Source organism: Nannospalax galili, unplaced genomic scaffold, assembly GCF_000622305.1.
Source record: "Nannospalax galili isolate Female #2095 unplaced genomic scaffold, S.galili_v1.0 scaffold287, whole genome shotgun sequence".
NCBI classification, from domain to species: Eukaryota; Metazoa; Chordata; class Mammalia; order Rodentia; family Spalacidae; genus Nannospalax; species Nannospalax galili.
Window position 1 is genome coordinate 1,662,349 of NW_008357493.1, and position 26,817 is coordinate 1,689,165.

At 38.6% G+C, this 26,817-nt stretch overlaps 1 protein-coding gene and 1 pseudogene across 1 annotated transcript in view; one reads left to right on the plus strand and one right to left on the minus strand.

The window, feature by feature from the left end:
- The window catches only part of Fgf14 (fibroblast growth factor 14), a 705,665-nt gene that overhangs the window by 643,351 nt on the left and 35,497 nt on the right, over window positions 1-26,817 (minus strand). The window lies entirely within an intron of this gene.
- On the plus strand, window positions 329-24,950 carry LOC115067959 (annotated as a pseudogene).

Here is a 26,817-nt window from a genome sequence, read left to right on the forward strand (position 1 = left end):
TGTCAGAGAGGGACAAAAATAGATCATTCTAGAACAGTGATTCTCCAAGTGTGGACTCTCGGGGAAAGCACCAGCATCCTATGAGAGCTAGATAGAAATGCAGCATCGTTCTTGGGCCCCACCTCGGGTTCATGAGATCACCAACTCTGAGTGCTAATCTCTGATTCTGTTGTCACCCAAGTTCAGAAAGCCCCACTGAACCGTGACGACTCCATGAAGCTTGAGGAGATGTGCAGTGTTCTACTGCCATTTCTACTGCTGTGATGAAATATCTTGATAAAGAAACAACTTAGGGGAGGAAGGGCTTACTTTGTTTACACTCCCGGTTATGGTCCACCACTTCAGCGATGTCATAGAGGTAAGAACAGCTCGAGACAGCTGATTACAACACATCCACAGTCAACACCCTCAAGAAAAGAATATACCCATGCTGCCTGCTTGCCTGTCTTACGTAGTCCAGGGTTCCTGATTACAGAATGCTGTCATTCACATTCAAGGTAGGTCTTCCCACCTCAATTAGCAATCAAAGCAATCGCCAACAGACAGACACAGGTCAACTTGATCTAGACAATTCTTCACTAAGATTCTCATCCTATGCGATTCTAAATGGTATCAAGTTGAAATTTAAAACTTACCAGCACACCTGCCAAGACCTCATCAAGATGCCTCATTTCTCTCCGACCATTTTGTTTATTTATTTCTGGTGTTCCTTTTACAAATGGTACATGTCACCCAACCATCGCTTTTCCCTGTAAACTTGACAGCATTGTGCCTTAATAAAATGCCTCTCAAGGACCTCATCGAAACCACTCATTCTCTGCTCAGGGCAGGTTGAACTCAGGCAACGCATGGGAAAACTAGAAACATTTTGGGGTGCTAGAACTGTGGCATAGTGTGGCATCACTACTATTAATTGGGTAGAAAATAGGGTTTCTGCCATTCATGCAATTCACAATACAGCTCCACCCAAGACCTCTCCTCCAGCCAAAAGCATCAATAGTGCTGCTAAGAACCCAGGGTCCAGGGCTGTCACTCTGAGAGGAGGATGAAAGGAATTCACATCAAACATCAAGCATGTCACTGCTCCTCAGCTCCTCCAGACAAAATTAGTTCCACCTACACTTGTGAAATTCTGGTTGCTGTGATAAAGTCAATTTCCCTTCATACTCAGAACTTTCCATATCTGTGACTCTTCAGGAAAGGCATAACCCAAACCTCTCAGCTATATTCTCCATGTGAGCATGGACTACCATGTCAAAATCCCCCAAAAGAATCTGTGTCATGTTCTTCAAAGTTCATCTTTTCTGACTTGAACATGTTGAACAAACATATTAAGATCATTTCCATAACAATGTTGTTCGATAGGAAATCATAAAATCTGCAAATCTCTGTTCTACTCAGATAATAAAAATTCGTGTCTCTGCAGACAGTTTTCTTGTCTTTTTTTTTTTCTTATATTGGTAAAAATTTCAAAGCTAGGAATCTGAGAGTTGTTATTTCTAGGGAGAAATTTTAAATCTATGAATATGTTTGATTCCTAAGTATGCTTTTACCTAAGTATAATGTATTATGAACCCACAGGTCTGAATAAAAGTAGGAAAGATTCTATGAAATGGAAACATGTCTAGTATTTTCAAAGTACTGCTTTCACTAATCAGTTGTCTAGTTGAATTGATAGGCCCTATTTTTCTCCTTCAGAGTCAAAACTATTACTAAGGGGAAGAAGAAAACAAGTATACACACTGAATTATGCCCTGCTGTTCTCAAATATACACTTAAGAAGCCAAAGAAGGCAGGGACGAACGTAGGCCATGGCAACCTGTTAGAACTATATACATGTGAAAACATTCATTAGTCATAAATTAACACCGTAGTTACCAGAGTTTTGTGTGACAGCATACAGCAGGTAACCTAATTCTTCATCAGCTGTTTGGCTACCCCCAGTGTTCCCAAAGTCATGCACAAAGGCTCACCTCTCCAACGGGCTAGAATAAATAAGCTCCAGGCACATCCAAAATCATCCCTGGACAAAGGCAGGTTGCCTCTCTACATTTCCAAGTCAAGTAGAAATTCTTTCATTTTTTTTCTTTTTTCTTATTGTTACTTTTTTTAGACAAGGTCTCACTGCACAGCCTGGGCTATCCTGAAAACTCATTGTGTAACTAACACAGGCTGGCTTCAGACTACAGTGGACCTCAGATAGTTGAAATCACAAAAGGCAAAACTGCAAATAAGGAAAGATGATGATATGTCATAGGTGTGATAAAATTGGACTCAAGCTAAAAGCCTGAAACACCACCACCCTCAAATTCCCCTTCAGAGACTTAAACCAATACACAGGTGGAAAGTTTCATCCTTGGTGGGCTAGAAATTCATGCTCAGCTCATTGAGTGCTTCTAGCTCAGTCCTGTCAAAGGTGCTACTAGCTTATCAACTAGGACAGAAGTCTGGGGCTTCCAAGGTAGCTCACTCACACCTCTGCTGGCAGGAGACCTCTTGTCCTCACCTTGTAAACCTTTCCTCCAGGCTATATCCTCAGGATATAGCAGCTCTCTCCTTTCCTGGCAGAGATCTAGGAGAAAAGGAGAAAGGGAGCCAGGGAACCTTTTGTAATCCAGTCTCTGAAGGCCTACTCAGTCTCCTCATTTATTTCATCTGTTTTTTAGAAGTCACTACATCCAGCCCACACTGAAAAGAGAAGAATTAGCTTCACATTTGAAGGATGTGTCAAAGAATTTCTGGGCACATTTCAAACCACCACAGAGAGCAATGCAAGTTCTACAAATGATGTCATTTCCATAAGGGGGGAAAAACTGTTTTATGTTCTATGTATAAGAAAATGTTCAAAGTACAGCTTTTTCTATAATGGAGAGATTATGTAAATATGGCCAATACTAGAACACTATTGAGACTTTACCATTTTCCAAAAGCCACAAGTTTAAGGACTTAAAAATCATGAAATAATCAGAATCTTCCCATCTATGTTCCACTCGTGTATACACGTCTATTACTATGCACACACATTCACACACACAAACCTCCAACTAATTAGAAAATGTAAAGATTCATAGACGCCTCAAGGGTTCTACAGAAAGTAACAAGATTAGATAACTCAATGATGAAAATACGAGGGGAGGAGATCTTAGCCATTAAGGACACACGTCGTTTCAATGGCTTAGGTCTCTTACCTGTATTCTTTCATGCACTAAGAAAAATTCATCATCAGCCATCAGTCATCACACATGTAGGGCTTCTTTTAAGAAACATTAAGAAAACAATGAATCTTTAGGAGTTAATTTTCCTCTCAAAACACCTCCCTCATAACAGATCGCTCTAATGCCTGCCTCTCCTTCCCACTTGCTTTGCTGTCCTGAAAAAAAGGGAAATGTCTTGAACCAAAAGAATTCACATTTCCTTTTCTCCTGAACTGATGCCACATGACAATGGAAACGTGCATCCCACATTTTAAAGTATCTTATCTGAAATAATTGGAATCTAGTACATGGATCACAAGACACTGAAAAATATGATATCTAAAAATAAAGATATCACTGGATGTGGTAGCATGGGCTGTGAGTTGGTAGCGAGCCTGGTATATAGCGAGAAACTGGTTGACCAAGGTTACCTAGCAAGACCTGTCTCAAAAAACAAATAATAATAAAAACAATAATAACAGTAATAAAATCCTCACTCCTGGTAAGAAGTTGTTTTGATCAAAATGAAAATATATATACATTAGGCACACCCCAAGGAAGCAGAAAGCAGAAGTGCCCCGGCACTAGCGTGCTAACACGCTGTTTGGTCTGCCTTTCCTGCATCTTCTCTTGCTCTCTTTGCAGGCTCCCCCTTTACCATCCAAGTCTTCGCTGCTGGTGTCATGCAAGGTTCTGGGTATGCTCCTTCTCCAGCCTCCTTAAAACGCTCCACAGGTGTTCTTGTCAGTTGTGGTCCCACCAGCTCTGGGTCCCAGCCCAGCCCCTCTCCTGGACCCTGGCTAAGTTATCTAATGGAAAAATCCTGACTTCAAACTCCCAGAGGTTTTTTAAGTTCAAATATCTGAAACTCAGAATACTGTCTTCTCCCCCAAAATGCCTCCTCAGGCACCTTTGGGTGCAATTACGTCAAGTTCAACCTTCTTTTCCCACCTCCTTTCTCCCCATATTGAGTCAGTCATCGCTATGTGCTGACTCTCCTTGCAAAGCAGGTGGATCTCTTCAGTCCATCCCTACTTCCTGGACCCGACCATCTCCCACTTGGACTACGGCTTGCAAGGGCTCTTAATTAACTGTTCCTGTCCTACATGCTTGACACATCAGCTTCTTTCCTCACATAGCAGCTGGAATTTTCCTGTTAACCACTATTTCAAACCCTTCTTGAGTTTCCACTTCCACCACCAGGCAAAGCCTAAATTCGCTTTCATCATTACATAAGACCTACTTTGACTTCATCTGCCTTGGATGTCATTCTAATTTCTTCCCTCCCTGCAGATTCCCACTCTTAGTGCATCACTACAGTCATGTGTGGTGTATAAAATACACTCATATTATGAATAGAATCATTTGTATTTCCCCTGACATAATATGCTGGGTACACATAACCGCTCTTTGCAGAAAAGTCGGTCTTCTCACTTATTTGTGAAATCTGCTCATCCTTCAGGACCAAGCTTAAGAGTTAACACCGTCATAAAACATCCTTGAAATTGATTTACATCCAGCTTCCAAGTGATCATGCCCATATGGGAACCATTCTGACTAATTGTCTCACATCTATTGTGGTATTTTTCTCACTGTAACGCTACCCTTTGCCTTTGTGACTGCCTTGAGGGCAAAAAAGCATATCTTTTCCACCTTTTTAATCCCAGTACATAAGACCTATTGCTCAAAAGGGACAATTAAATTGTTGACTGAGAGATGAATGATGGGAGTTGCAAACTGCAGTGATAATAACAGAGCAGAGCACTAACATGTTTTCTGATATAGACTCACAAGCATGGACTTTCATGGCTGGTGGCCAAGGGACACAGGCATCAGCACTTTGGGTCCCATGGACACAATATTCAATGAAATGCGTGCAACCACTGAATTTCATGTGTATCACAATACCAAAGGCAGGTGTATAAAGTTACTTGGATTCTAATGGTGTCCAAACAATAAGTGGATGGATTAAGTCCAGATGGAGAATCCTAGAGGCACATCTATACAAGGCTGGTAGAAGTCAAGAGCCTTGATAAAGAAGAACTGCTTCCTTAACAGCAGTAGAAGCTGCTTATCCTTGTATAGGACAAGATGTGCAAAATCCTTGCCCAAATTAGAATTTTGCACATCTCACCAAACTTAGTACAATAACATAAACTATACATGTTCTATTCTTGTTGTTACAAACTTATTCTTTATTGAAAATATAATTTGTTTTCATAATCTGAAAGCTTTATGAAAGTCATTCTGAAGATATGTGAATATATCTGTGTTAATCTTCAATTTTTTATTTAGGTTATACATAATATATGTATACCAATTCAACAAAGTAATGCAATGGGAAAATTATGTTAGGACTAATTCAGTCCTACGATTTCTGTTCCTTGTCAGGTACAGTCTGTGTTGCTAAGATTTCATGGCACTTTTCACACAGTGATAGAGGAGCTAGTGCACAGCCTCTGTCCCTCTGGCACTACAGGTATAATGCAACTTAGAAGGTATTTGCTCAAGATTATTATTTTTAGAACTTTTCACGGAGTAATTTTACTGTCTGGCAATAGGTCATAACAGATGTTTAAGCAACAAAATGGAGATAAAAAAGGTGTGAATATTGTCAACCAAGGCCAAAGAAAAGAGACAGTAATGAAAAGCAACTGACTTCCTTGACCATCGCAGCTGAATGCAAATTCAGATGCAGAAAATGCTGTCTCTTCCTAAATGTAATTTACTAAAAGTAAAATGTGTTTAAACCCAACCAAGAAGCTTTCAACAAATGGAAGAGTTCTTTCAAGACAGGAATGACTCTCAAGCAATCAGATATAAACTAAGAACTGAGAACCTTTGTATTTACCTGATCTTTAAGAACACAGAATTCAGAAATTCCTACCTCTTGCCTAACAAAAGCATAGTGAGACAGCAAATCAATCAACCATATTGTGTTTATTGGCTTTACTCACCAAAAGCTTGTGGGTTACATAAAATCTGTCTTGGGGGTGGAGAGATGGCTTGTTGGTTAAGAGCACTGGCTGCTCTTGCAGAGGACCTGGGTTCAGTTCCCAGAACCTACCTGGCAGCTAACAACCATCTGAAACTTCAGTTCCAGGGGATTCAATGCCCTCTTTTGACCTCTATGGGCACTGCATGACATGGGTGCACTTACATACATGTTGGCAACACTGTCATACACATGAAACAAAAATAATAAAGTATTTTAAAAATAAATAAAATCTGTCACTGTTAGTAGAAAACCTTGGGAATTTACTAAATGGATAAAGATCTGGCATTCTGTGAGGTAGGACACACAGCAGTCTGAGCACATGCAGCACTTGAACATCCCAGATGAATACTACTGTTCACTGCCCCAGAGAATCACACTGCTAGGACACAATCCAATTTCCAGTAGGAAGAGGATACAATTAAATCAATCGTTTTACTTTAAATGCCATTTATCATTTTATTTCAAAGATTTGTATGTGAGTTACTCAGTAAAATGAGATAATTCTTAATATGCTGCACCAGACTTCTGAAATAAAGATACCCATGAAAAATTACAGAACATGTAAAATGTGGTTTTAGTCTATAAAATCTGTGTGTGTGTGCATGCTCCCATGCAAGTCCATGTATGTGGAGAGAGAGATTCATACAGAGAGAGATCTTGAATATCTAGAAAGTCCCATTTCAAACCATTAATAGTAAAAGTTCTCTCTAGGACGTAAGAGAGGAGCAAAGGCCAGTGTTCACTTTAAAACATAAAAAAGGGCTTTTGGGTGGTGAATGAATTGCTTTCACCACAGAGATTTTTTAAGGGGTGAACCCAACTGCCAATCATATAATTAAGGTTCTCTATCAGGGGCACACCTCATTATAGGCATGTGAGACCTCCTCCAGGAATGATGGGCCACATCTAGGTGTCTGATAGCAGGAAAAGTGATCCTACAGTCAACATCAGCTAAGGTCCAGAAACATCGGATACATTGCTAAATTCTAGAATTCTTGTTCTTCCTGCAAAGAAGGTAACTTGGTATAGCGGTAAAACTGCATGTTTGATTGTCAGACTGCCTTGACTTTAAATCCTGCCACACCTCCAGCTATCAGTTAAGGGATTAGCAGCATTTTTTTTCTCTCTACTTCAATTTCATGGCCTGTAAATGAGGTCAGTAATAGAGATATTGAAGAACTAAAATGAGTTGGTGTTGGTAAAATGTTTAGCACAGTGCTTGGAACATAATAAGCATTTAAAGATGTCACTTTGTGCCATCATGTCTCTAAATGAGTAAACTATGGGAGCGGTATTACAGAAAATGATTGACTGATTGTACCCTCTTTATAAATATCTTGGACCAGCCAAGTTCAGAGTAAAAGATGTGCACATGCCCTCAAGGTCTGGAGGAAGATGTACATGTCCATAGGTACACAGTAATCATCAGTAATTACAGGCCAAACAACTGAATGAGCAGAGACATCAGAATAGAAAATGCTTTCACTAAGGACAACTCAATCATTTACATGGCAACAAAAGGATCTCATAACAGGAAAATCTAACTTTCAATGGAAAAATCTTAAGCCTTGTGTGAAAAAATATGTGGCAGTAACTATTTGCCTTTGAAAGTGATATATTGACCTATAGCTTAAAGCCTTGATCTCCTGCAGATAGTGGCTGCATGTAAAACAATAGAAATACAAAGCACTAATCAATGTGACCATGCATATTTCAATGATACATTAATCATGGGTACTCTTTGACTGGCAATGGAGTTCTGTCCCAATAAACCCACCATAAAGTGAAAATATCATGAGTCAAATACACACCGAATACATACAACTTCTGGAATATAATAGCTTAGTAGCACAGTAGTAGAGGCTTCGATCAGGGCACTGCCCAACTTCTCCAGATAGCATCCCTCCACATGTCACCAGTCCAGAAGATCAAAGTTTAAAAACCCTGAGAATAGTTTCTACTGATTACTTATCACTTCTACACTATCACAAAGTCAAAACAGCATGAAGTCAAATGATGGTGGATCAGGGGCTGTGCTCAGGAAACAAAGGAAGCCCCACATCTTATGTCTATGCCCTTAACTAAGGACCATTTTAAGACTAATTGTTGACACTTTAATTAGACATTGACATTATCATCATTATGAAGATTTTTATATCCCAATCAGATGCACACCACAGAGAATTTATGGAATTTCCTAATACAAGCTTTAACTATATGCTATCTTATCAGGAAGGTTGAAAGCAGTCTGGTGTAAGAAATTATCAAAGGTCAAGGGGCACACTGAGAAATGTGATGAACTGTTAGTGCCTGATTCATTTATAATGTGAGGTTAGCAGTGAATCGACTGATAGCATAGTGTGTATGTGTGCATGTTGTTGTTGTTGTTGATGATGATGTTGTTGTTTATTTCTCCTCCACCTGAAAACACAACAGGCATTTGGGCAAATGTTTACTTCTATGACACAAAACCAATCTATGCATAGGGCACAGAAATAGATCTCTTACCAAACCAGTTATGCATACTACAGTTCCCATGGTCTGGATCAGTGCTGCCCAAAAGCCTGTGCATTAAGGCCTGGTTCCCAGCTTTTAGCGTTATTGGAGGTGGTGAAATCTTTAGGAGTTGAAGCTTAATGGACAGGAGTTAAATTATTGGGGGCAGGCTCTCAAAGGGGACATTGAGACCTCAGCCTCTTCTTCTTTCCCTCTCTCCTTACTTCCTGGCTGTCTAAGGTAAGCAGTTTTGCTCTACTATGTACTCCACAGCAGGATAGGCCGCCTCATTACAGCCCCAAGAGCAATGAGGCCAACAGACCATGCATGGGCTGAAACCAAGAACCAAAGTGAAGTGTGCATCTTTTAGAATTGATTGTCTCCAGCACTTTGTTATAGTAATACAAGTGACTCACACAATAATGGAGGTATTAAAAAAGATTCACATGAGGAAATTTCCTTTCCAAATGTAAATATTCATCTGAGACACAACTACATAATGAATGCTAGCTGAGCCCTAGAGAAATTTTCATTAGTCAAGTTCAGTTATAATTACAATCACCTGATACATGCCACGGAGCATGAACATATGCTTTGCAAAGAACAAGTAAACTGTTGTTGGATATGAATCTTCCTCTCTAATATTCACATAGTTTTAAGACATATTCTTTCTATATTTTGATTTGCTCTGTATACCATGAAGATGTGTATTTTGTACACCTGTTGCTAAGTTTCACTTTTGTATCTCCCTCAATTACTAGCTAAAACTCAGCTCTTTGATATTGCTTCCTCATGCAAAAATATGGCCAGTTAGAAGTTCATCAAAGCATATCTGGGAATGTGCAGTGGTTTAATGTTATAGGCTGCCTTTTCACGGAAAAACTTCATTTTCAGTTCTGTATGTCTCTGTGAAATTCTCCTAGGAAATGAAATTTCTGTACCGGGTAGATTAGAAAGAAGAAAATCACTGTCTCTGTGTTAAATTTCTGGAAGTCTAAATCATAAAGCTATTGGAAAATGCTATGGTAGTTTAGAAGAGAAATAAACCAAAATTAGCTTTGTTGAAAAACATAAGCCATCCTCAGGGAGGACAATTTACTTTCTATACTTAACAATTTTTTCCTGGAACCTAAATATAATGGAAAGAATATTGCAGTGTATGGAATATACACAGAATGAGTAGACTGCATTTGGTGTAAAAATATCATTTAGATAAAAATATGATGGTGACTTTAAAATCCAGTAAAACAAAGTTAAAAAAGAGATGAATTATCAAAAGCAGCTAACACATGAAAATATTGATTGATTGCCCATCTGTCATCCTTTTAGCCACCCTATCAATTATCCTAAACAATAATTAATACCACTTAAAGTTGTGCCTTAGTATTCATACAAAAGAATGTACTGTGAACAATATACTCATTGAAAGAGGTCAAGATCACGCTTTTTGTTAAACCTTGGGGTGATTTTAAAACTGTGGCATAACATGTAATTTCAGAAAGATCTTGTGAGTTCTACAGATTTTAAAACTAACCTGCAAATTAATTGCCCCTAAGTGTGGGTTGCTAGCATCTGAGTTATTCAGAGGGAAATGGTCTCCAGATGGCAGAATCTTGACCAAAAGTTTTATCTGGAGGAAGTGGAGTGGTCATATAGGACATAAGTTGTTCATCCCTTTAGAAAAGGAGATTCTTTCAGCACTTGGGAGGCAGAAGCAGATGGATCTCTGTGAGTTCAAGGCCAGCCTAGTCTACATGGTGAGTTCTAGGCCAGCCAGCTAGGGCTACAGGGAAACCCTGTCTCAAAAAAACCAAAAGAAAAAGAAGATACTTTTAAGACAAATAAAATTATAATCTGTGCAATAATTTGTTACTTTACTGAAATTATTACAGTCAGAGGTAAAACAAGAATAAAACATAAATACCCATTAGAATTTATGTAAATTATAGAAATCAGTTCGCAGTAAACTGATAAAAACTGGAAATGTGTAGAAACTTAAGACTATATATCAAGGAAGAAAATAGTCACACCACCTGACTAAGCACTCACCTGTCTGAGAAACACTCTTCCCTAGGTGGACTTCTGATATCAGAAGAGGTATGATTTTTAAGTTCTCATGTTTTAAAAGCCAAGCCAATTCCCATTGCACACTCCACTCTAAACATTGGGAAACACACATCCACATATATATACACACACATTCACACACATATGCACACACACATTCACAAACATACAACATACACATGCATATACACACAAACAGGCCATAAACTATAAACCAAAGATGATATTACATTGCTGCTGCATTGGAAGGTAATTCTAAAATGCTTCCTAAGGGACAGATGAGGCCCCACCCTTCTGAGGACTTATAGACAGTCAATGGAAACTGAGGGAGAAAGAGACAATTTCTTCAGTGGTGTAACCACTTGGTAGGGAATCTATGCTCATGTAAACAATCCTGAAGCCATGTTCTTGAAAGGCAGCTATGATCACCACTATACCACCAATGTTGCAGCCATGATTTTATAAGAAATACTAATAAAGCACAATTTATCACACAAAAAGAAAAGTAAATTTTTAAAATATGAAAACAGAAAGGCTAGCAGAGAAGAGGAAGAAGATTGGGAGAGTTGGGAGACAAGAGAGGGTAATAGGAGTGAATATTGTTTTTTTTAAATATTTTATTTATTATTTTTATTTTATGTTTATGAGCGTACTGCCTACATTTAAGTAAGTGCATCAGTGTCATGCAATGCCGCAAAGGTCAGAAGAGGGCTTCAGATTCCCCTGGAACTGGAGTTAAGGACTGTTTGTAGCTGCCATGTGGGTGCTGGGAATCAAATCTGGGTCCTCTGCAAGAGGTCTTAACCTTTGAGCCATCTCTCCAGCCCCAGGAGTGAATATTGTTTTTAAAATGCATGCTTACACATGTAAAAATATCATAATGAAACCCATTGTTACGCAGAATTAATATATGCAACTTAAAAATACTTCCCAGTCAAATTCTGGGATTGTCTGATTTAGAGAATTTATAATGGCAGAGAGAGAGAGAGAGAGAGAGAGAGAGAGAGAGAGAGAGAGAGCTTTTTAAAGTTAACAGTGTCTCCATATCTTAATTGTAAGCACTAAAATATTAATTAATATGTTCTGATCAGGAAATCCCATATTAACAAGGCCAACCACCACATCTGATCAGTTCCAAATAAATGTAAATGTCATCTACAGAAGTGTGCTAAATGCTCAGTACTGTCCCTCCACCACCACCATTGTGGTCCAAGGGCAGAGGTGAGGCAGCAACAATCAGAACATTGTTACTCAGAGGACACAGTCAGGTAAGGCCACATAGAGAAGGCAAGAAATTAACCAAGCTTTAAGAAAGATGATGCCCTAAATGTTCACAGCATAGGAAGTCCCCAAATGGGTTAGGAAATGTGGCCAGAAGACACAGGCTAGTCACTGAGACTGCAGGCCTCAGATCCACACAGAGCTGTATAGTGCTTTGAATTTCCTGTCATAGTACACCTGCAGATACATACAGGAGGAATGTGTAACAGAATCTATCAGACATGGGACTGCAAAGACCTTAGCACAACATGACATAAGAAAGGGATAGACGGGATCCAGAACAAGGATTCGACTTAGAATGTGAAACAGACTACAGAATGGGGACCAAGACAAGATCTTTGTTCTAAGGACCAAGTGAGGTAAGTGGCAAGCAGGGTGAGAACAGACAGTGGAAGAGTTGGGGCTCAGGATAACATGGCAGCCATTTCTAACACACTGGGCCAGGGTCCTACTAGGAGCAGAACTAGATGTGACACTGAGCAGCTTGGGCTGGACAACAGCTGGTCTATCATCAAACACAGCTTCAGAGGTGTTGAAGGATAGAGGTTAGGAAGCTGAGGCAAGAGCAGATGGAAAGGGATGATCTTCAAAGTCTGATCAACCGCTAAGATTTTACCATTATTACAACTCATTTTCCTCAACTAAATACAAACGCTCTACTGAAGACAGATGGACCTCAAGTTTATTTTTGAACCCTTCTCCTGGACTTGATGTAAAATAACATCCTTTATTTGTGCTCTGAGCTTCCCATCTCCAGAGATAATTAAATAAAATTAAAACATAGAACTGGAAAGTTTGGAGTTGGTTAACTCTGACCATGATTTATGCTATATAAACTCTTTGAAAACCTCTCTAAGAAATTAAATGCATCCTAGAAATTACAAGAAACTTTAGACCAGTGGATGGACCCACACAGAGGGTCATTTGGGGATACAAACCAGACTCTATAGGCCACATAATATATATATTGAGCAGGGTCAGTGGAGGGATGAGAGGAGAGGGCAGGGGGTCAGTACTATTAAAGTATACTGTATGAAAATCGCAAAAATTCAATTGAAAAGTTCAGTTGAAAAAAACTTTAGGACAACCAACTGGTAAGACTTTTTCCCACTGTGTAACTTATTTATACGGAGTAAATAAAATGTGTATGTTGATGGAACAATGGAACAGGATGACACCCAGCTCAATAAGGAAAAATGAGAGTCATGTCCTATTCCAATCTTTTTTCCTTAAATTTTTCACTTTTTGAATGTTGAAACATTTTAAATTACAGATATTAGGACATTCTACTTCCACATTACTTAGTATGCACTTTATAGTCCAAATTAATCTTATCATACCTAGAAATAAATCATTTCCTTGATTTATATAATATCCAGTTCATATTCCAATTTCCTTCAATTATCCCTAAAATGTCTTTTATGCTTGGGTTTACTCAAACCAGGATACAATAAAAGACTTCCCATTACCTCTGTATGATGTGGCCCAGAATTTCCCTTCAGTCTAAAAGCTGTGACAGTACAAAATCCCTTCTCTTTGCAACCAGAATTCTTACCTCATATTTCCTCTAGAGAAATTCGTGATGGGTTAACTTCTATCCAATACATTGGACCAAAACCACTGCTTATGAGATGTTCATCCCCACATACATGCATGTACATCCACACACAGGCAAACACATGTACACACATACATGCACACATACACACCAAAAATTAAATAAGGTAAATACTATCAATCTTGAGATAAATAAGAATTCTTCTGCCCTAAGAGGCTGGATACCTTGTCTGTGAAGTGAGGCTTTGTTCATCTGCAGCATGGACAGGATGGGATGAGGAAGAGATACAAGGGTTGAATTCTGCCTGAAGCACTTCATTAACACAATACTTACATGTTCACTAAATATGTTTGTGTCTCTCTTCCCCATGAAATTATGAGTTCCTTCATAACAGAAATCCCATACTATTTCATTCAAAGCCAAAAGAAGAAAAAAAAAGATCTCATTTTTAGTTCCATTTCTAAAAACCACATAAGTACAGAAAAATTTAAAATTTAAATAACTACATGCAGTATAAAATTCTAAAAGCCAGATTGAGATAATACTGACTTGTTTTAGATTATATTATGAAGGAAAGTAAAATATGCTAATTAAATCCAAGTGGAAAATATTACCTCTTTGAATTGTTGAAAAAGAAAATATTTACTTTTTATAGAAATTAGTTTAAAATAATGAGCGTGTTTTTAAAAGTTAAATTTAAGACCAGATGCTTTTTAATCTAATATAAATTCCTTTGACTTCAGTAATATTTCCTATGATAACATGAAAATACAATAAAAAAGAGAATTTTTCAGAGGCATACCTGCAAGAGAAAAATAGAGAAATTGAAATATACACCAAGCTTTTGATGGCAAGTAAAATTAATTCACCCCCAGAATTCAAATTAGAAGGTTAACTGGATTAATATTCAGATCAGTTGGCTTTTAATTTCTTCATGTAGAAAACTCTCTTGTTCACTTATGGGGGGTGGGGAAACACCCATTTTGGACAGTATTAAATTTTTCACTTTGCAGCAAGAAAGCAAGTACCTCTGGGGAGGCTTGGCAATGGTCTATGCCTCACATGGTCAACTGGGAAATCAAGATTGGAGTCCAGCCCGTTTGGATGAGACAAAAAGAGTTCAGAATTTTGTAAACTCTGAAGAGCTGCAAAAACATAGGCTGCATGCATGTTTGTCAGAGTGCCTCGTGTTCAAATACACCCCCAACACATTCAGCTACAAATGGCGTCTTTTTCCATAGTATGAGATTAATGTTTATTACTATTCCCTAATAATAAACAAAAGCAGAAAGCATCTCCTTGAACCGAAAAAAAAAACACTTTATACTTTTTATTTTTTAACATGATGGCTCTTTCATGTGCTTATGACAGCTGTTGGGGGCACTTTATTTGTCTCATTGCCATTCAAAAAGTTTGATGGGTTTCTTCTCTATTCCTTCCCACAGATTCTTAGGAAAGACTCTGTACCCTGGTATTTAGGATTAAGCAGACAGGTACTCCCTTTTTTTTTTTATCAGGGGAATAGGGCTCAACTCCTGGCAGGATCCTGTCAAGAGCCTCTCAGTGGATCTTTTATTGAAGAAAGGTCTTGACTGTAATTTGGTTTCATGGGACTTTCTCAGGCCCAAAATGAGCATTCATCTTCCTTGCCTCCAATGCAGCTGTGGGCAGAGCTAAGGAAGCAATTTAGAATATTTGGGTAGCCCAGTCATTGGCAACGAATCGAAAGGAAAATGTCATGTTGTTACTCTAACAGAGAAGATGCTGTAGTGCCTCTAGAGTTTGCTCTCAACTTTCAAAATTAATTGCCAAGAGCACAGATGTGCCCATCAGTACTAAGGTGATAGTCCTAAGTTCTATAGTAACCATTCAAATGATCAGAAACAGTCATGCTGCTCAGCACGTTTTGGAGCACCATGCTGGAAATTAAGAGTCACCAGAGATGTTTATCACAACATCTAAATGCCAATTGTTTTCATGATTTGAAAACTTGGATAATGGGCCAGAACCTCATTGTTCTGGTTAGTTTTTGTCAACTTGACACAAACTAGAGTCACCTAGGAAGAGGGAGGGAACCTTAATTAAGGAATTGTCTCCATCAGTCTGGCCTGTGAGCATATTTATGAGGTATTTTCTTAATTATAATTGATGAAAGAGGACCCAGCTCACTTTGGGTGGCTTCATCCCTGGGTAGGTGGGCCTGGGCTGTATAAAAAAGGTAGCTGACCAAGCCTGAAAGTTTGACCTGTTTCTTAACTAGGATTAGAGTGCAGAGCTAGCCCAAGTCCCTCCTAGTCTGCCTGAATTCTAAATGCTTGCTTTGTCTCACATTCAGTACTCCTCACCCCACTGGGTCCCTCCATTCTTGGAATGCATTTCACCACTTTCTGATTATTAAGTAGGTCCTTCCCTCCCTCCTCAGCATCCTTTCAGTCATAAGAGTCAGGCGTCAATCAGTGAGAAAAAGCCCTGAGGCTCTGTTAATCCTTACTCCTTTGAGAATGTAGGTATGGGTCCTCTAATCAGGAAACTCTGCACATATACATGTGTGTCCATAACAGCTAGCACTGCATGGGTCCCTCAGGACCATGTGTAGATCCCCAAACCGAGGAATCCCTGGTAAGGGGAAAACCCCTAAGCATGTCTAAAATCATAACCCCAGATTCTATTTCTGTCCTTAATTAGCTGTGAAGCCTTCAGCAAATCAATTAAAATTCTCATTTAACAATGTTGTTCATAATTCCTGCTATAGTCACTTCTCTGGGGTTTATCAGTAAAAATCATATATACTGTATACATGTACATATGTAATTTTGTACATATTATATTATATTTTCCTGTGCAAGCTGAAGTATGTCTTATAGTTAGAAACCTTGGAGTTGTCCACGAGTCTGTGTTTTTCTTAGTCTTCTAAAATCCCTTAGATGTTCCTTTAGTGTATATTATAAGGTCTCACTGTCCTATCCACCTTGATAAATTCCTCAGGTCTGAACCTTGGAGGCCCTCTGCCTCCAGTCTGCTGTAAATAGTCACTGCATAAGTAGAAATTTACATATGTCTGTGCTTTTCTACATATAAATACACAAAATTTGTATATGTGAATGTAATTCATGCATTTATCACTCTCCTGAACCGGCTGTGTTTCTACAAGATGATCACGCTTCCAGGAATACTGCAGTGTTCAGTATAAATCACATCCTATCATATTTGTTCCACAGAAAAAATTAAGCCAATATAGAAAATCATGGAGTAAATACAACATAGAGAGAATATTTGCCAGTGTGGAAAGGAACGAACAGACATGAACAAACAACGAAAGATTTTTGTTAAGAAAATTTTACGCTTTCCACTACAAAGAACATTTTTAAATAGATGTTAAGCCAATGGCAAGTGGATCAGAAATAGTATCCTGTTGTCTTTTATGAAGAAAATTACTCTGGCAACAGCTGGCTCAAACATACTTTGCTTCAGGGGTACCCTAGGACACACTAGAATCCTGAGTTCAAGGTCCATTTCTGAGCAATTGCATAGTACTCAAGAGTAAACAAGAGAGATTTTAAAACTTAAAAGCACTATGCATGAATACATATGCTACCAGTGTTCAGGAAATTGAATTACTTCAGAAAAACACTGTAAATATAATACTCTAGTACCAACAATACATGATCACATAATGCTAAGCGTGGTGTTCGGGACAGAATGAAGTCTATGATCCGAATGTGAACTCCGAATGTGAACTTGGTGAACACTTTGATAATGAGGCTCACTGTGGCCACCTGGTCTCCGAAGCGCAAGTCTGCTTTTTCATGTAGTCCACCCTCCTGCCACAGCAATAAGCACTGATAAAATTTCTGCATACCAGAAAACAAGCAGATATGCCTGCATTTTGTCTTTCTGCTGACAATGAACTATTAATAAAAAAATCCTTGACTTGTTCATTCTCAAAATGTCACAGTGTAACTTAAAATATAAAATAATCTTAAACAGGTAATAATCTCAAAACAGAAAAATATACACTTATTGGAATTTTTTAGTTCCTTTCTTCTGAACCAATTTTTTTTTAGTTAGTACATTCACATAAAGTTGGCTTGCAACTGCTAAGGTTAATGGTAAGATTTATTTAACTAAAATGTCCTTATATCTCCCAGGGCAACCCCTGTTTATGGTGGTTGCATTTAGGATCTGTGAAAGCAATATAACCAGTCCATTTTTTTTATTTAAGTGTATTATTCAATAAATAGAGATATTCGACACTTTGTTAGAAAAGGAACTTGCTACTAGATTTTGTTGCCCAGTTACAGGCTAATGTGAGTATTCTGAGCATATCTGAGGTAGCTGGGCTAAGTTTTACAGGTTAAGTATATTACAGCATTTCAACTTAGAATATATTCAATTTATAAAGCAGTTATCAGGACATCTGTACCCTACTGCAAGTCAAGGGACATTCATATTGTGTGGGAAATCACTGTGAAATGTACTATTTTGTAATTCAGCTAATTTAAAAACTCACTGTCATGAACAGGAAGAGTCTAAAGGTAAAAGGAAAAACACAAAGAAAGCCATCTAAACGAGGCCAATATTATTATCCATTGCCAAATGTGTTAGTCAGCTTTCTGCCACTATAGCAAATACCTGAATAAATCAATTTAAAGAGGTTTATTTGGCTCACAGATGTGAAGATTTCAGTCCTTCATCACTTGGACTTGCTGATCTGGGCCTCTGGTGAGTCAGCACACAGAGGCAGGCCAGCAGAACAGAGCAAAACCACTGCCTCCTGGCCCAAGAAGCAAGAGAGGATGTGGGCCAAGATCCCACATTCCCCTCAAGAACATTGCCCCAAAGATGGCCCACTATGCTCTCCCTCACAAGGTTCCACCATCTCCTAATAGCACCTTCTGGATACAAAGTCATAGTCGCTGCTGTTCTCACCATTGTGACAAAATACCAGGCAGAAGCAACTGAAGGGAGAAAGGATGGATTTACATCGTCTCATAGTTCCAGAAAGACTTCAGTCAATCATGACAGCATGGTGGTGGGAGCATGTAGCAAAGACTTGCTCATGTGGTGACTGACCAGGAAGTAGAGAGCCTAGGCTAGAACAGGAGCAGATCTAACCTTCAAAGGCCCACCATGACTTACTTCTACTAGTGAGGCCCTGTGTTCCGGATGTTCTACAGCTTTGAAAACAGCACTGCACCATCTAGAGACCAGGTGTTCAAATATTTGAACCTGTGGGGGACATTTGATAATCAAACCATAACAAGAGCCTTCAATACATGGGTCTTTAGGGGGACAGTAACGATCCAAAACATAGCCGCACAGAACAAATAACCCCAAAACTTATTAACTTAAAACAGCAGTAAGCATTGATCATCTCTCATAGGTTCTGTAGGCTAAGAATTATCCGGGAGAAGCTTAGGCGAATGGCTATGGCCTGGCTCTTGGGATTTGGCCATCCAATACTTGATCTGGGCTTGGTCATCTGAAGGCTGATGTAGTTGATGGTTCTGCTTTCAAGATGACTCACCCTCACAGATGGCATGCTGGCTCTGCATGTTGGCAGGAGGCCTCCATTTCTTGCTAGGGGGGGCGCTCCACAGAGCTGCTCTAGTATCCTCCTATAATGACAGCTGGCTTTCCCCCAGAGCAAGTGATCCGACAGAGAGCAAAGCAAGGCCACTGTCTGTCATGGCCAGCTCCAAAATCACAAACTGCTTCTGCAATATTTCATTTATTACATGATCGGTCAAGATCACGGAAGCCACATTGGGGACAGGCCACCACAGACACAGCTCCTGTGAGCTTGGGATGGTAGGCCGGAAGAATATCTTTCAACTTAGAATGGTTATTCTACTTTCAAGAACTCAGTCTACTAGTTAGTAAGTACTGAGTGGTACAATGCAACTCCAAGTTTCTGAATTTCAGACTTCCCATCTTTAAACCCCAAGCTCAGCTATGTTCACCTCAATACATTTGTCCCTAACGTCTCTCATCCTACCTCTGGTGAGGTGGGTCCATGTAGATAGAGCTCCAATCAAAAGGCTGTGAGAAGTAATGTGTGTAATTCTGAACTAAAGCCTTAAATGCCCACATGCTGGTCTCCTCTTGCATTTGCTCACACAGTTTCCACAAGGCCCACATTGAAGAAGTATAACTATTACTACAGTGCTATGGCACTCAACTGCCAAGTAACTGCACAGAGGTTATACCTTGTATGGTCACTAGCACCATAGTGATTTTTATATGAGCAAACAATACTCTTAATCTGTCATAGTGATTTAGGATCTGTTTGTGATCACAATATGAACTCTCATATTCTAACTCATAAATGTTAAAAAAAAAATGAGATTTCTTTTGAGAATAGAATTGGAAAATCTATGCCAAGTTCCTAACAGTACCTAACACATAATAGATCATGATAGATGACTATAGTTCCTGATGATGGTCTCAACTCAACCCATTTCCTCATTAGCAAGAAATTGGAAACTTACTTCACAGAAGTGTTTCAAAGGTAAAAGAAACAAAAAAAAAATGAAAATTCTTACCACACAGTAAGGAGCTAATAAATATTCAAGTTGTTTTTTTTCTTCTCTCCCCTGGTTGTGACGATACCTAGTTCAAAAGGTATTTTTCTCCCATTGGAATTGCACTTTGTCTACATTTAAAGCTTGGCATCCCTGGGAAACTAATAGACAGGGCTTGTTTGGTAAGTTTCAGCAAAAATATCACGTTTCCTACTTAGGATAGAAAATGCAGCCACATGTGACTAATAAGGACAGCGTCACTACGGGACTTATCAATCCTGACAGCGATTTCATCTCAGCATCGCTCTAAGTCACTGCTTACATGTAAAGAAAATGCTGCTTACCCTCTTTGTATATATGCAAGTACAGGGGAGGTATATGTGTGGTACGTATATATGCATGTGTGTGTGCAGGTATACTCACCCATGCGTGTATGTCTGAAAGCCAGAGGCTGATGTCAAGTGTCTACCTCAATCACTTCTCTTTTTTTTCAATATTTTATTTATTACTTTTATATGTATGAATGTATTGCCTGCGTGTATGTAAGTGTACCCCTATCATGCAATGCCCATGGAAGTCAGAAGAGAACATTGGATCCCCTGGAACTGGACTTGCGAACAGTTGTTAGCAGCAATGTGGGTGCTGGAAACTGAAACAGAATCCCCTGTAAGAGCAGCCAGTGCTTTTAACCACTGAGCCATCTCTCCAGCCCACCATCTTATTTTGAGACAGGATCTCCCATTGAACCTGGAGTTCATTAATTAGGCTAAACTAACTAGCCAGAAAATCCTTGCAAATCCGTGTGTCTCTGCCCTCCAGTATTGGGCTTACAGGACCATGTGGCCACATCTAGTTTTTTACATGGATACTAGAGCTCTAACACAGGTCCTCAGACTTTAACAGAAAGCACTTTACCCCACCAATCCATCACCCTAGTCCCAGTTTATCTTCTTTTTAATGTTGTTATTGAAAGCCTGTAAATTCTACCTCTTTCCAATCAGGTTTTTCATCCCACAAAGAAAGTTGTGCAAGATGCAATGACCTACAGGGTCTCTAAATTCAATAAGAGCAAAAGCTGACATCTAAGGGCATCTGCTAAATGAACAAAAATAAGAGACAACGAGGGAAATTGCTTTCTTTAAAAGCATCCAGCTGCTTTGTGCCCCGGTAGTCATCATACTCTTCCCCAGGACTCACTCCTGAGAGATTTCATCATGAGTCTGTTGTGTGCTCTTCCCAGATTAGTAAGCCTCATCTGTACCTCATTGAAAAACTCATCATGTGTCTTTTTATGTCAGCTCTAGAATCATTAGACTGCGTTACCTGGCCAGCTCATACAGCCTAACACTAGGATGCTGGTATCAGTGGAATGTGGCTTTGGAGCCACTTGGAAGCTCCTGATAACCAGGTGTTCTTTGGTCACTGTCTTCACTGAGGGGCTCCAGCAGCGGACAACATGCCCACTGTGGTACAGAAAAGGCCACACAGCAAGCGTTTCACTTCTTTCCCTCTCCTCAGTGCAAGTGAGAAAATAAATTGCTACGGGTGTGTGTCTCCAATGAGTTGCCACCTGACAGTCCAACCCACTCTCTTGTGTGTTCCTTGCACTTCAGAATCGATGTGTGAGTGGTGCTGAATCGTGATGGCACAGAATCCTGATACAGACAGTGCCCAGAGGGGATATTACAATGTCATACTCCTCTGTGACCATGTGGCTCTTTACCTGTTCAAGGCTAAGTGCTCACCTTAGAGTCTGCGTGTGCATCAAGATCTCACCAAAACCTCACAACTAGTGTGCCTGACTTAATGCACTCATAAATTGAACTCATAATTAACATTTTGAATCAGCTTTAAATGTCATGGAAATTAAAGATAGCTTATACTTGAAATTAAAGTATAAGAACATATAATTTATGTAATAACAAATAGTACATTAATTTTGTTACATATAAAGTAATCCCCTTCTTGGAGCATGAAAATCCTTCTATTAGGATCACTATTTGTTATTTCTTTGTCTTGGATTTTATGATTCAAGCACTGAGCTTGGAGGCTACAACCATGAACTCAAAGGCCACAATTTGATCTACCTCAGAACCGCTCCCCCAGCACTGAATTCCTAAACTATAAAATGAAAGAACAATTCTATTAACACAGTGAAAAAAAAAACTTTAAAGTAAATTGTAACAATTACAAGGCAGACGTTACTAAAGACAAAGGCCAATGTGATCCTGTCATTATATATCAGGCACCTGGATATTACTAAGTGGGATGAAAAAAAAATGGATTTGTCAGTATACATCCTGCATTATTCCTGTAATACCCAACAGAGTTATCAAATAATAATGAAGTACAGATATAGATATATACCCTATCTTACACATATTGTGTGTTTCTTGTTTAAGAATTTATATGATGGATGAGATGACTCAGCAGGTAAAGGCGCTTGCCACACAAGTCTGTTGGCCTGAGTTCGACCAAGGAACCCACGTAAAGCTGAAGGATAGACCTGACTACACAAAGTTGTCCTCTGGCTTCAACAAGTTCACTATAGTACACATATCCACACAGGTTATACGTACACACAATAATAATAGTAGTAACAGCAAAGTAATTTAAAGTACATTTTTATAAGAATTTAGTGAATGCTGTTTGTTAGGAGAGAACCCCTACCTCTAATGAATTTAAGGCCTTGGGGAAATAATGTATAGAAATGCAAACACCCTCATATACAACCTCTCTTTTATATTCATTCAAAGAGAACACAATGATGATGAGACTTGATTAAACCCTATTGACTCTAATGTATAAATGTCTCCCATTCAGTGAAGCAGAATCAGGTAAATAATTTTTAGAACAGCTATGACTTATAGAATATCTTAGGCATACTTATACGAAATTTAAATTTAAATGAATGTGACTTCTCAGCCACCAGGTGTTCTTTGGTCATTGTCTTTCACCGAGGGCCTCCAGCAATGGCCAACATGTCCAGTGGCAAAGACCAAACAGCATGAATTTTGCTTCTCTCCCTCTTGCCAATGCAAGTGAGAAAATAAACTGCCATGATCCATTCTGTGTTTCCAGCTGCAGCCAGAGATGAAAAGTAGAGACAGACCTGCACTCTTGAGGGACATGTCTTTACAAAATATTATTTATCTGGAATTCATTTTCACTGAATAGGAGACATTCACAATTTAAAATCAATAGGATTTAATCAGCTCATCATTGTCATCATCTTGTTCTCTTTGAATGAGTATAAAAACTAGGGAAGGGTATACAGGTGGGAGTGGGTACTTTATATGGTATTTCCCTCAAGGTTTTTATCTGGCAACTCAACATGTAGCAGAAAATAAAAGACCACCAATAAAAGAGAGGTTTAGAAGGTCTTAGTCGATTGAAGTCCTAGCAGGGCTAGAGGAACTTTAAAACCCTTAAGTATCTTCTATGCCCTATTGCCTTAAAGAGGCCCTTCCTATCCACATGCTGTGGAATTAGGACCTCTGTAGAAAATGCAGACTTACAAGGCACAACCCAGGAGTATGTCTGAGGAGTTTGTTCTGTATATGACTGTTTTGCTTGCATGTATATAAGTGCACCACATATATGCAATTACCACAGAGGCAAAAAAAGGACACTGAACCCCCCAGAGCCAGAGTTACACACAGTTGTTGTTAGTCATCATGTGGGTGTGGAACCAACGCTGTGTCCTTGGCAAGAGGCTGCTGAGCCATCTCTTCAACTCTGGAATCCTTTTTTTATAAACAATACTAAAAATAATGTCCTCCATAAAACTAGTCCCAATATTTTGTCTTGCGACTGTCTTAAAATACTTATATAAATATTAATAATTTCACTGTCTCTTCAGTATATAATCAGAACATGGTGAGTATTAATCATTAATCATTTTTTCCAGAAATGCTGATAATATACTAATATAACACAAAACTTCAGTTTACAAGAATTTCCATTTTATATCCATTATTACCATTCATTCTTAAATAGCCTTACAAGGTATACAACCCTGTTTCTACTTTTTGGAAGAAAAATTGGGACTTGTATAAATAATTTGCTCAGGGTCACACAATGAAGGATGGAGGTGAAACTCAAACCCAGCACAGTCTGGCTCCAGAACTTACCTATTAACAGTGATGTTACATACTGGCTTTTGGTAGAAAAAAAATCTACTAAAGAACTAAAGAAATGTAAAGAGCTCAAAGCAGTTGATATAGAAACCTAAGGCAGATATGTTTCTATACAGGAATATATGTTTTTTTGGCCACATGTAACTTTCTCTAGAAACTCTTCTCTGAGATCAAACAGCTATCAGGCACAGACCATGGTGGTACGGTTGCTTCTTAAACTTAGATCTTAGATAGTGATTTTCATTTGTGTTATTATGCATACCACAAAAATAAGTTCAGATTCAAATTCCTAGAGTTTGATTTCTGATCCTAGGCAAAACTGAGATATACCAACCACAGTAATTACAAAACACAACATCATGATATGAGAAAGGGGTCTTCAGATAAGTACAGTGGAGGAACTTAAGACAACAACTCCTAACAGTGAAATTACCAAAGATGATGTTTTCCCTTCCTCTTGCCCAAGAGCTTGAAGTCATCTTTGGAGATGAACATATTTCTTTGGCAACACCAAAAACTTGTTCCCTTATTGATATCAACCAATCCAAGGATTCAGAAGGCATACTAGTATTGTATTATCTAGTCCAGGGGCTGAAGTATTTGGTTTTCCATCTTGCTGGGTTACACTTCAAGATTAAACAGAACTGTATTGAATATTGCAGGTCTGAGCAGAGTGGGAGCAGATTTTTTTAACTACAGTGGTCAAGAAATTTATGTGGGTAGTGGGACAATATATTTTATAAGCTATAAATAACTGTATCTAATAAATATGATAAAATCCAAAGAAAGACAAAAAGCAAAAATTTCAATGACACCTTCACCAGTCCTCTAAATTCTTTCATTATTTTTTATATTTTTCCATGTGTGCCATTACTTTCCTTAGAAGCTAGAACATTTCCAAAAGAGCCCAACTTATAGCTCTAAACATCAGGAATTAAATCAGCAAGATATAGGTAAAAACAAAAATAATCTGTCCATCATTTTTCCCTTTCCTCAGGTCCTAAGAAATGAAATGCTCACGTTACTCTAAGGTAGAGCACAATCTTGATCTGAGTCATACCAAATAACTTAATTAGGAATAAAGTAACATTTGAAAATGATTGAAGTGATTTTTATAATCAGCCTTTTGGAAGGCATTCAACAGTGCTGCAATTCTACTTCAAAGACCTAAATGTCACTCCAGTGATGTTTATCAACAGCTGAGCATTAAATGGGTGAAATTGATTTGTGTTATATAATTTAACCAGTTTATAATTTAAACACTCATATAAAGTTACCATTTTAATAAATAAACACAAAACTAAGTTTGGTAGCAAGGTACTCATCTCCAGAAGAGTTCAATCAGACTTAGAAAACAATCTATAGAGATGTTATAGAGCAATGGCTCTTAAGCTAAATGAGTCACCTAAGTCACCAAAGGAGCTTTAAAAATCACCACTGCCAGAGTTCCACCTTTGAGGATCCTTATGAAGTGGACTGGGATGAGGCAGGGAACTGGCTAAGAGCTGTGTTTGGATAAGACTGAAGATCAGTTGATGCATAGAACCATGGGAAGAAAAGTTGGGCTGGATAGCGTTCAAGTCAGGTCAAGTTGTGACTCTTGCATGATTTGCACTAGGGCCAGACCTGAATTTCTTCTGATATGTAACATTGGGAATACATTATTTCTGTCATATTTTTCTTAGACATAGCTTCAAAGAACAAGAAAGATATCACTGTTATTTATTCTTCACATTCTGATTATCTACTGAAGAGATAGTGAAGCTGATTCAATCAATTATTAACTATTTTTTGAGCTTCCATTAGACTCTATAAGCAGTGAATACTCACTGAGTTAACCTGAGCCTCAGAACTGACTGAAACTTGCAGGTTAACAGGCATATGGGGTTTATGCCTGAGTATCTGACAGCTCATATATGAGATCATATCCACTCATGAGAAGGTGTCGTGAGGCAGAAGTAATTCTTTTCTCAGTGCGAAACTCCATACCTTACATATTTTCTTGAAGAAAATAAATGATTAAAATTTTAAACTTGTAACAGGTCATATAAGATCAGGAAAGATCATGAGCTTTCAGGTCATGAAAGATCCAATCAACCCCTCAACCAAGGACTAAAATGAAATGTTCCAGAGTGACTTGGGATATATTGGTAGTTCATGCAATTTTGACTAGATTCCTCATAACTTGCATCAATTTACCCAAGCTAAAAGGTTGCTGGTGAATTTTAGTTTATCACAGGATGAAGAATTTTTGAGATATGAGAGGATGCTGATGAACAAACTCACTTGCTAAATTTTATTTCAAGAAACTAAACATTTTGTTTATTTAAACTAAACAAAGTTTAGCAAGGCAGGACTATGTAGCAGACAGATCCAGAGTTCAAGGAAGATTTTGGCTAAATTAGGAACAACATCTGGGCAGCCATTTCATCTGAGCAAACCTGAATGGAACTGGAAATACACAGAGTCATAGGAAAGGTTGCTCAGGCTGCACCCAAAGTAATACCCCAGCTCCCTCCCCTGTTGCCACAGTTATGCCCCACAAATAAAATCTACGTTC